Below are 12,280 nucleotides of genomic sequence, written 5' to 3'. Positions count from 1 at the left end.
ACACTTTTTCATTTTTGTTTCACATTTTTGTACTGTTTTGTTGAAAACTGACATGTTCCATAATATGTTGCTATTATAAACTAGTTCTTTGTAAGAAAATTTGTTGGAATTAATCTTTTGGAAACTGTTTTTTTCTCTGTGCTGTAACTAAAAATCTGTGTTCAATTTTTGTATCTTCAATTATGCTTTCAATCTGTCTTGCTAAGTGACCACCCCTGTGACTGCTTGATTCAGTGGTTAACCAATGGCTGGGTACAGTTATACTCAAATACCTCAAGCCCTGGAGCATCTATTTCCTGTGTGTTTATTGGGTGCATGACAAAGCTCTTGCATTTGTAGCTCAGTTTTGAGTTTTCTACCTTGGGTTTGTTTGACACAGATGTACAGCTTTCTGTGAGTCTCTCCCTTCAAAGCATTCTTTATTGCACTTCTTGCTTGGCCAGTGCTTATGTAAACAGGACCATGCCTCAATTCACCATGCCTTTTATTTACTTTTGTCAAGACTCTTGCTGTGGCTTTCACCTTGCAGTCCACATCTCCCTGACAGTTAGGCAGCACCTTGACACAGTCGGTCCCACTCTTGTGGGAAAACACTGATCACCAAGCTGTGGCTCATAGTGGGGCAATGAGATTAATCCCAGGAATGAAAGTCACAAACCCATGACCACACAGATGGCCCTAGTTAAGTTCAGTGGTTCACAGAACAAAATGAATAGATGTAATTTGAGAACAAAGTATATAAAAGGTAAAAGGGACATGGAAAAGAACGGTAGACAAAAATGGTCAGTGTTCGTCATGTGCATGTGGTGAAATTGTCAATAACAAAGTTAATTAATAATAGTAAAGAATTGATAAGAGCATCCTGATAAGTTTAAACCTTTATGATGGAGAATTAAGAAGGCATACTGTTTTTGTGTGTATGTGTGTGTATTTTGCTTTGTTTTTGTTTTTCCATGCAAACAGGCAGAAGACATTCTCTAGCATACCTTACTATGATAAAGCAACATAAATGCTAGGTCCTGGTCTGAAGAATGGGAGTAGACATTATGTCGCTATTTCTAAACTACAAATGTCCGTAACTTCCATGCAAGGTCTTTTTCCCATGAAAACTGCATAAGTTTCATAGTAGAAAAAATTATTTAAATAGCCCCCCCAAAGAACCATCCCACCATGATTCAACTTTTATATCAGTAATAAATTCATCTTTGTTTTTGTAAGTTACTCATTCCTTCAGGTTGATTATTATAGCAGTTAGCTTCAACTAGTAACTAATGACACAGAGGTCAAAGCACATTTGCTCTCTAGTTTGGAGGATCTAAAAAATTTTACTCTTACCGTAAAACATTTCCCTTTATATCATATTTCATTTCCCAAATTTCTGGCTTTAACAGTTCCTAAGTTGGGGCTGGAGAGATGGCTCAGTGGTTAAGAGCACTGGCTGCTCTCCCAGAGGACCTACATTTGGCCCTCAGTACCCATATGGTGGCTCACAATGTTTAAAATTCCAGAAAAGCTGATGCCCCTTTCTGGCTTCCACTGGTACTGTATACGGGTGATGTTCAAACATACTTGAAAAAACAAAACAAAACAAACAAACAAACAAACCAAACAAATAAAACAAAAACCAAACCGAACAAACATAAAACCCACACCCATTCACAAAGAAAAAAAATAAACAAACAAAAAGGAAAAAAAGAATTTTCTAAGTAAAAAAAAAAAAATAAACGAAGGTAGTTGGTTCAGGACAACTTTGATAATCGCTAGTATATGCTACTTCAGGATCACTATTCTGTATAACAAATATTATTACAATAGCCAAGACTTATGAAGTAAATGAACTTGTGTTTTATGTTCTCTATGTGCTTTGCTTTGTGGGGCTGGAGAAATAAATCAGTGCTCAGGAGGCCTTGCTGAGGGTTCAGTTGGTAGCACCCACATCACAGGCACCTGGAACTTGAGCCCCTGGTGATGCAGCTCTCTCTTTTGGACTCCACAGGCACACTCAACCGTGCACCACCAACATATAAAGAAAATATTTGTTTAATTAAAAATTGAGATGGCATAGTCGTTACTTTTCAGCAGTGGTTCAATGTGCTTTTAACATTGCTTTTAGAAATCTCGACTTTACAAAACGAATTTCACTTCTAGGAAGAAGATATAGAACATTTTTCATGTGTGAAGAGATAACTTGGCCATATTTCACAAACACTTATTTTTTTGTAAAGTTTTCAGAATCTTTCCTGAGATTCTGAAAACACTTTCCCACCAGATTTGAAGTTTCTAAATGAAGCTCATGAGTCAGATTCTGTATTGATCTAATATATCATTAAGTGACAAAGTGGTACAATTTATCATGTCCACATGGCATTATGGGAAATTCTCTCCACTGCTTGGGTTCTCTGTGTATAGTTCTAATTTCTTCACATCGCAGGCTAATGACAGAGGAGCTTCTTTTTCAGGTTATTGTTTCCAACAAGCAACTGCATAGAAACAAGTGATTATTTCTGAAGCTGTAGCCTTTTTTCTACAACTGTTTAAGGAATGATTTGTTTATTACAAGCCTCAAATTCTATTTTCTGCCTATAAGACAAATTACCTTATGCATGAATATGAGAAAACACAGCTTCTCTACACTGGGCAGTAAAAATAATCTCTCTGTCCATAGTGTAATAAATACTAATATAGCAGTATTACTAAATACTAAATTAATTATTCTCTCTGTCTGTCTGTCTGTCTGTCTGTCTGTCTGTCTCTCTCTCTCTCTCTCTCTCTCTCTCTCTCTTTCTCCCTCTCGGTGTGTGTATGTGTGTATCTATCCAGAGTATCCACGAAGCAAAGAGACTTGACCCTGCATGGCAAGAAAAGCAAATGAACATTCAATTTACATATAAAGGATGCCACTGAACCTACTATGTTGGTATCACCTCTGCTAACTCTCAAGAAAGTACAACACACAGCATTTGCATATATTAGGATGCACCACACCCGTTGTCCTAGCTCCTGATGTTGTTAATATGAACGCTCATTTCCCTCTACATCCAGCTTCCTCTTCCCAGCTTTTTCCCATAGCCCCATCTTCCATTCCTTACAGCAGCTTACTCAAAGCTTATGGCCAAGAATCCTTTCTCTTTCTATTCTCTAGAGCATTTTTTTCTCTGCCTTTGATGTAATTCATCAGGGTAATTGTAAAGACCCAATGTAATTCAGATCCAGCCCACCTAACACCTCATTATTTGAAACCTGGTGTTGAGCATAGCAGGTTGTTCCTGAGTTGCTTATTAGAGGATGGGCAAAAACTACATATAGCAATCTTTGAGATCAGCAGACACTACCAAGCTGTTAGATAAACACAGTGCATTTTCATTAGCCACTGTTGTTATGCTTTGTATTGGGAAGAGGGAGACTAAATTGGTGAATCTTGAATGGTTGTCCTCAGAAGTATAGCTCCTTACAGCTTTGGGTGATTTTTTTGACTATTAATCAATGCGTCACTTTGTGTCTGATTTTCTTTAAAGACCTCCTACTTATTATGTATAATTGATTCATTAACATTGACCTTATAGCTATAAGCATTGAAATTTATGCCTCAACAAAGCTCAACTAAGCCATCTGCTTTCTCCACAGGACATAGATTGCCCCCTTTTACACAGGTATAGCTAGGTCTGCGGAAGAGTACTACAACACTGAATTTGGGCTCCATATTTTTACACTATGAAAACATCAAACATATAGAAAGTACGGGGGTAGGGGGAAGAGGAGAGCAAAAATCGTGGGACTACCCTGACCACGAAAGGAACACGTGTTTATGGTGTGCTTTGTGTAATTCAAATTATTTCTGGCCTGTGCTAGTTTTTGAATGTCCTCATAAGCACCATTACTACAGACCTTGAGACTGCAAATATAGTTCATTGAGAATATGAATTTGTAAATGGAGAATCCAAAAGTAATAAAGATCAATACTATTTAAATAATAAAAATATTATGGGATAGGATGTGATTGCTGATCAAAAAAGCTTTTTTTTAAAGTACGTTCCAGCTTAATTTGAATGAAACTGGACTTTTGTTAAAGCTGTATTTAAAACCTTGACTTTTCTTGTCTCTACAGGATGCTTCTAAATTACAGTTTATCATAATAGGCATTATAGCTCAGCTTTCCCCTGGAAGGCCTGGCTTTGCTTTAATTACTGGTCTCCAGAATTGCAACTAAACTCAGGTAACCGGTATTGTGTAGGGAAATCCCTCATTCAAAAGCACAAGGGAGAATTTTACCAGGTAAAGCCAGAGGAAGAGATCACAATCTTATCATCAAACAGTGTGGTTTTCTGAGACTGAGAGATCCCCGCCCCCCCATGCCTTCCTTTTATTCTGTCCCATAGTTCCAGGAACAGGATGAGAGAGGTGGATGTTCCTTCTGGATGAACAACCTGAGATTTCAAATTGTAAGACTTGACATGGAGCCAAAATCCAAGGTTTATTGAGCTCGCTTTTCATTTTGTGCTGTATATAGTAACTCTTTTTATTTGTTTGTTTTGTTTTATATTTTGAGACCATGGCTGTCCTGGAACTTTCTATGTAGACCTTTCTATGTAGTCCTAGGATTCAATGCATGTGCCACCACCATGCAGATGTTTCGTTTTTTTTTTTTAAATTAGACTTTATAGTTTATGCTTCCAAGTCCTTCATGATGGAGGATCCTAAAATATTCTCAGAGAGTCAACACAATTCATTTGACAAGGAGTGTGAGCAAGTATACCTGTCTGCAAACATACAGACAGGTTTGTGTGAGATCATGAAGTGGAAATCAGCTTTGGAAGTGGTTCTCAGGTTGACTCTTGGTTCTGTTAAATAGTAAATATTCCTTTCTTTCTTTTTTAACTCTTTGGACAAATTAAATGCTATCATCAAGGCCCCCTGAGTGTGGAATGATACCGCAGGAAACAGATGTTATTGGGTGGGTGGGTAGGAAAGAGTGGGTTAGAAAAGCTTTTGTTTTGTAGCTGAGTCTGCCACAGCTAGTCCATCACATTAGTTTTACTTACAACATTTAAGAAACAAAACCATCCAGACTGACAATCCAATGCAACAGGTAAATAGCAAGCACACTGTATCCTCAACAGCAGAACTATATTGTCAAGGGGTGAAGAAGCCCAAAGCGTCACGGACCAACCTGAACACTTCTTAGCGTAACAACCGAGTGACTTGCATTTTACCCACAGTGTAACTCGTTTCTTTTGCTTCAAGAGAGACCAGTACCTTATTTGAATCTCATTTCCACAATGTTAACATGGAGACCATACTTCCCAGCAGTCCCTCTTCAGGATACCAGCAGATTCTTTCGATACTTTGTCGAAGACAGATTTCCAGATGAAAACACCCTCGTAACATTCCAGAGGTCTCACATATTGTATGAAGTCAGGCATATAAGGGCAACACTATAATTTCCGGCTCTGTTATTCTTCTCTACCAGACTCCATACCTTTGCCAAATGGCTTAGCCTACTAGAGGCCATGTCTACCACGCAGCTGCAGACAAGTTTCTAACTGCACTGGAAATTACAGGCCCTCGAGGGGTGAACAGACCCATGGGCCTCTGGTCTTCACCTTTAAGAACTAGGGCTAATATCCAATATATACAAAGAACGCAAGAAATTAGACTCCAAACAACCAAATAACCCTATTAAAAAATGGGGTACAGAGCTCAACAAAGAATTCTCAACAGAGGAAACTCGAATGGCCGAGAAGCACCTAAAGAAAGTTTCAACATCATCAGGGAAATGTGAGTCAAAACAACCCTGAGATTCCACCTCACACCAGTCAGAATGGCTAAGATCAAAAACTCAGGTGATAGCAGATGATGGTGAGGATGTGGATTGCAAGCTAGTACAACCACTCTGGAAATCAGTCTGGTGGTTTCTCAGAAAATTGGACACAGCATTACCTGAGGACCCAGCTATACCACTTTTGGGCATATACCCAGATGATGCTCCAACATATAACAAGGACATATGCTCCACTATGTTCATAGCAGCCTTATTTAAAATAGCCAGAAACTGGAAAGAACCCAGATGTCCTTCAACAGAGGAATGGATACAGAAAATGTGGTACATTTACACAATGGAGTATTACTCAGCTATTAAAAATAATGAATTTGTGAAATTCTTAGGCAAATGGATGGAACTAGAAACTACCATCCTGAGCGAGGTAACCCAATCACAAAAGAACACACATGGTATGCACTCACTGATAATTGGATATTAGTCCAAAAGCTTGCAGTACCCAAGATACAACTCACAGACCATATGAAGCTCATGAAGAAGGAAGACAAAACTGTGGATGCCTCTGTCCTACTTAGGAGTAACAAAATACTCATGGGAACAAATACAGAGACAAAGTGTGGGACAAAAACTTAAGGAGGGGTTTTTTGGAGACTATTACACCTGGGTATCCATCCTATGTTCAGTTACCAAAGGTAGATGCTGATGTGGATATCAGGAAGTGCATGCTGACAGGAGCCTGATATAGTTGTCTCCTTAGAGGTCTGCCAGAGCCTGACATATTCAGAGGTGGATGCTCACAGCTAACCATTGAATTGATCATGGGGTTCCCAATGGAGGATTTAGTCAGAAACTGAAGGAGCTGAAAGGGTTTACAGCCCCATGGAGAGAGCAACAATACTAACCAACCAGAGCTCCCAGAGTCTAAACCACCAGCCTGGGAGTACATAGGGAGGGACCTATGACTCCAGCTATATATGTAGGGGAGGATGGCCTTGTTGGGCATAGGTGGGAGAGAAGATCCTTGGTCCTGTGAAGGCTAGATTACCCAGTGTGGGGGAGTTCTTGGGTGGGGAGGTGGGAGTGGGTGAGTGGGTGGGGGCACATCCTCATAGAAGCAGGAGAAGAGGGAATGAGATAGGGGGTTTCTGGGGGGGGGAATGGGGAAAGGGGATAACATCTGAAATGTGAATAAAATATCCAATAAAAATATTATTAAAAAAGAACTAGTTGTTCAATGTTTCATTATTCTGTGTCTGAATCCTACCTGCTGGTCAGTCGGCACTTGGCATGCTTCCTCTCCAACACCACTTGGGGTTGCCACCCCTGAGGGGGGGTGAGCGTGGGGATCCAGAAAGTCAATTGCTTTGTGAACACAGTGACCTGTCCAGGGCCAGAAAAACCCTCCAGGCTCAGAGAAGGAAAGAAGGAAAGTGCGACTGGTTCTTACAGCTTCCCTTGCTTTTCAGCAAATGCATTTCCTTCCTGTCACGGAGCTGAGAACATATGCGGCACCGTGCGACACCTGGCAGACGATTTCTGCAAAGCTTCAAGTCTGGAAAAGGGAAGGCTGACTCACTCTTTCTTCCACTGCATGTGTGAAACCTTTCGAGAAAATTTGGAGGCGGAAGAGCCACAGGATTTTGATGATGCTCTTCATTGCTATTAAATCAGGGTTTTTTTTGTTTGTTTGTTTGTTTGTTTTTTGTTTTTTGTTTTTTTTTTGTTTTGTTTTGTTTTGTTTTTGTTTTTTGTTTTTTGTTTTTTTTTTTAGAGAGAACCTACTGGTTCTCTGCTTCTATTTCTGACCTTTACAAACTTAAAAAAAAAAAAAAAAAAAAAAAGCAACCTGAAATATGTTAAGTGCCAAAAGAAGGTACCATTTTTTAGATAGCTGTGGTTGTTCCGATCATCTTAAGCATTGGATCTAAGGACGAAGGCTTCAGGTAAACCTAAACACAAAGCCATTGACAATGACTCTAATTATTGGGTTCTTTTCACTGCAGTGGTTGCTGTCTTTGAAAGGCTCATACCATCCACATTTTTATTAAAATGAAGATACTATAAGGGTTGGGGAACTAAAACATGGTTGTCATTGAAATAATGTATTTCAGGAATCTTTCTTTACTTTTTTCTTTTTGGCTACCACTGCTAGGCATCACTCATAAGACATTGGTTTCTGACACCATACAGAGAACACCAGAGGAAGGATCTACTTATGTACTGTGTTGTAGAGGATATGAATGATTAGCTCTGACTACTCAAAATAGCCACAGGAACAGACCACCCACACAGGCATCTATGTTCAATGTTTGGAAGTTTCTTTCCGTGAAAGAAATTTTATATGTTGCATGCAAATTCAACAGTGTCTGACAAGAGGCCCTTTCAGAGATAATGGACTCATCAAGTGTTTACTTAAACATGCTTTTGTTAATTTAAATTTTATTTTATTTATATGGATGTTTTGCCTGCATACATGCATGTGTCCTCAGAAGCCAGAAGAGGGTATCAGATTCCTTAGAACTAGAGTTACAGATGGTTATGAGCTTCCAAATGGGTGCTGGGAATCAAACTTGGGTCCTGTGGAATAGTAGCCAATGCTTTTAACCACTGAGCCATCTCTCTAGCCCCCTTAACATAGGTTTTTTTTTTTTTTTTTTTTTTTTTTTTTTTTTTTTTTTTTTTCTAATCATACAGTTTAGGACACTTTCCAATGGAAAACATGTCTGTGATATGAAGCAGTTCTATAAGCCTCAGCATCCTCATGTGATACAGTGCATAAGGAACACGGCATCCTGGACTTGGGACCATGTAGTCTAGACTGAACCACAGTTATATTTCTGTGACACTCCCAAGCTTAGAAGGCAAGAGCTCCATCAGCTTCCATAATGCCGGACACTGCAGCAGAAGCCAGAAGTACTAGACACAGGCTAAGGGGTAGTCAGATCTGTTCTGTTCCAGAGCTCTGTTCAAATGCTGAGTCTACTACTTAGTAACTCTGTGACCTTGAGGCAAGCAATTCAACCATGCAGAGCCCGGTCTCCAATGTGTAGGACAAAGGTAACAAAAAGTTCCCCTGGGGCACAGCTGTGAGGATTAAAGATGTCACATAACTGTGTGGCACATGGCACACATGGATGGATAAAGAACAGCTCTTACTTTGTGCAGTGTGATTATCTATAATCCTGAAAATCAAAACACACCTTTTGCCTCCAAACCCTAGCAAACTAGTTCAAAGTGTGTTTTTCAAATATATTATCTAGTTGGGGTTTAAAAAAAAATCTCTGGATATGTTCTGCTCTGCTTATCAAAGGCTGCTTCTAATGCCTTCCCAACGGTGTGTAAATTATACAGGCCACTCTTTCACCTCCAGTCAGACTCAAACCACATTCCATGTGGTAATGGGTCAATTTCTTTACTTTTTTTTTCTCCCTCCTACCACATTCCACACCCAAAAAGATGCCAGTTTTCAGTTGCCTTTGAAAGGAAATGCTCATTTGTATTTTTTTTAAAAGTCCTTTAAAGCAGTTGTTAAGTTCTTTGAGAGCCCTCCAACCCCAGCCATCAGCAAGTAGTCACCAGAGAGAATTACTGCTGCCTTCGCCAGAATCCTCCCACAGAGAACGGGGGCTTTGTAATGAGCAGCACATCCAGAGATGGTTGACTCTTTGATCTTTGATACTTGGACAACTCTAAAGAGAAAGGCATTCCAGCCTCAGCCACACACAGAGGGACACAGGTTATTTATGGAAGCCCCCTGACTCTGAGCTTAGCCTGGCTCTTTAAAGACTCAAATACACACATCACTTTGACTAGCCAAATTGCTCCTGCCCTTTGCAGTTGTATCTAATAGGAAGGGAGGGAGGTGGGGTGGGAATGTCTGCTCTTTGGCTTCTCCCTGGGGTGAGAAAGGTAGCTTGGCAGAGACAGTCACAACAATATTTATAAAGACAGTAGAAAATAGAGTCCATATGTGTACAAAGAGAAATCAGAGTAAATCATCAGGGTGAAGAAGCCTCTCGACTCCATTTCTGAGGTCTGGCAGTTCCTGGTGGAGTGAGCAGAACCAGCCACTCCGGGCTTCAGTAAATAGAGCCCCTTATTCACGTGTGGCCTTTTTTCTGATCAAGTCTGACAGCTTTGAAGCTTCTCAGATGACTCGAAGCAGACTCTGGTTCTCTCAACTCAGACACTGTTTTGTAAGCCTGGTCACCCAGGGAACTTCGTGTGTCAGAGCTGATACTGACCTGGAAGCTGTAAGTTATTGCTTCTGGAGTTGCTGAAGGGAAGCTTAATAGCTTCATATCCAGGACCTGCCTTTTCTCCAATGTGCTGGCTCTGTGATGTGTCTGATTCTCAGTCTGGGTCTCAGTATGAAATTCGTATACAGGCTATATTGTTGGACTCTTGACTCTGAGCTAGTAGTACTGTTTTGGGAGGTGTGGGAAACTTTGAGGGTAAAGCCTGTCTAGAGGTAATAGGCTAATGGGGCCAAGTTGTTGAGGAGTCCTGTCCATGGCTCTTTCCTATTTTCCCCTGCTTGCCTTTGAGAAGTGAACAAGCGTCTTCTGTCACACATCCTTCTGCTATGTTGCTCTGCACAAGACAAAGCTACGTGACCAGGGAATAAACCCCATGAAACTGTGAGCCCAAATAAACCCCTCCTCCTTTAAGTTGTTTGCTCAGGGATTTGGGGCACCACTATGCAGAAAGTTATTAAGATAAACCAAGAACCAAGTTAAATAAGAATGGTACCATGGTAAGATCTGTTCTCTATGTAGCCTTTTTCTGGGTTTGATGATATTGATCTGGTGGATTTGTGGTGAAAATTCAGGCTGAATTAATCTGGCTACAGTTGGAACTTCAGTAGGCCATTTCTGATGCATCCATGAAGACTGATTTGGACAAAGAAAGCACAGTCTTTGAGTGTTTTCTTATTCTGTAGTGGTTATGATGGCTTCTAGCCAGAGTCTGAACACAAAGATAGCTATATCAATGTCAACTAACATAATACCCATCCTGGAAAATAGCACATCTGCTCAGGCCACCATCTACAAGATCAATAAATAACAGATAAAGCAATATTCAGCTATATCTCAGGAATACGTGGGAAAGCTTCATGGTTTGACTCAGACATTTGGTTCCCTGGCTCAGGGAAGAATTACAGAAGTCACATTCTACAAATATTGCTTGCCTAATAATTCATTCACTCATCTCATGATTCAGTAAGAAGTCAGGACTTACCTAAGAAGACAATAGGGTGGAGGATGGATTGACAGATAAATAGTATAATCCTTTGAGGGTGACTTTCAGGGGTTCTGGGCTGCAGTCCCACCTTTGTCTCTGGAGTACAGTATAGTTAGCCACAAAATTAGGATCCCAGTATTTCCATCTGTAAAATACAAACAACAGTGTAAGTCTTCACCCAGTAACAGCTAGTGAATAATTACAGTCTCAGGCTGACTGGAAAAGGAAGAGCAAAGAGTAAAGTGCTGGTATGTGGAACAGGACATATTGGAATCATAGGCAGGCATATTCAAACTCCTTGCTCTTAACTGGTAGGTTTCTGTCTTACGTTTTTTTTTAACCAAAACATGAACTGGACAGCACAAGGCAAGACAAACATATTAAACTAGACCAACCATGAAAATATCAGCAGGCTTCTATCGTTGAGGGCAAAGGACATGAGAAAAGGATGATTGGGAATCAGAGTGACAGAGAGAAGCTGAGTCCCCTGTGACTTACTGCCATGCACTGTCCTCAGAGAGCCCAGCACAGAGACTGTATTCTATGTCCCAGAGAGCCCAGCACACAGAAAGACTGTATTCTATGACCCACAGAGAGACTACATTCTATGGCCCAGAGAGCCCACCACACAGAAAGAATGTATTCTATGACTAAGTTGATCCCAGGCTAAGTGTGAAATGACATAAGGTTGTGGACCAACTCAGAGGTTGGACCAGCACAAAGAATTCTGTATAAACAAAATTTTCTAGCCTCAAACATTGTAAAATTATGGCTGAGGATGACAGGCACATCTGTGTAGGGAGGATCTAGGGTCATTGGGAAACCCCAGAATACTGAAGCTGACATTCCATTCTTCCCCATCATCATCAGTGACCATCCGTGTGACTAGAGGCTGGGGTGATTTAGCTGATGGCAGTGAACCTGGTGTGCACAGAATAGGCCAGCTGTTGAGAAAACTGGTGCTTTCCCCATGAATATTTGTTGCTATAAATCCCTCTTAGGATCCAGAAAAAATACCTTCCAAGTGGAAAGAAATGGCGAATGAGCATATGAAAGATCCCATTAACCATAATTTAGACTATATTGAAAAACACCATTGGGTTTTGACTCAAGCTTCCAAGACATGGGCTAGCTATTGTGGAACTCAGGTTAGTTTTCAATTAATTATTAATTTAAACATTAAATTTATATTTCATTATTTTTTAAAAGTATGGCTTTGGAGTCAAAATGGTCCTCTCTATACTATGTGTAATGTAGGAC

General features: G+C 40.2%; 1 protein-coding gene across 1 annotated transcript in view; it reads right to left on the bottom strand.

Moving 5' to 3' along the window:
* Positions 1-12,280, bottom strand: part of Kiaa1217 (KIAA1217 ortholog) — an 805,390-nt gene that overhangs the window by 482,343 nt on the left and 310,767 nt on the right. Inside the window, exon 3 of the mRNA XM_076939581.1 lies at positions 11,018-11,165. The gene's annotated coding sequence lies outside the window, so the exon portion shown is untranslated. The remainder of the gene's footprint in view (positions 1-11,017; positions 11,166-12,280) is intronic.

The sequence above is a fragment of the Arvicanthis niloticus genome, chromosome 8 (genome assembly GCF_011762505.2).
Source record: "Arvicanthis niloticus isolate mArvNil1 chromosome 8, mArvNil1.pat.X, whole genome shotgun sequence".
Taxonomy (NCBI): Eukaryota; Metazoa; Chordata; class Mammalia; order Rodentia; family Muridae; genus Arvicanthis; species Arvicanthis niloticus.
The sequence above is the reverse complement of the archived record's forward strand: the minus strand, read 5'-3'. Positions and strand labels throughout refer to the sequence as shown.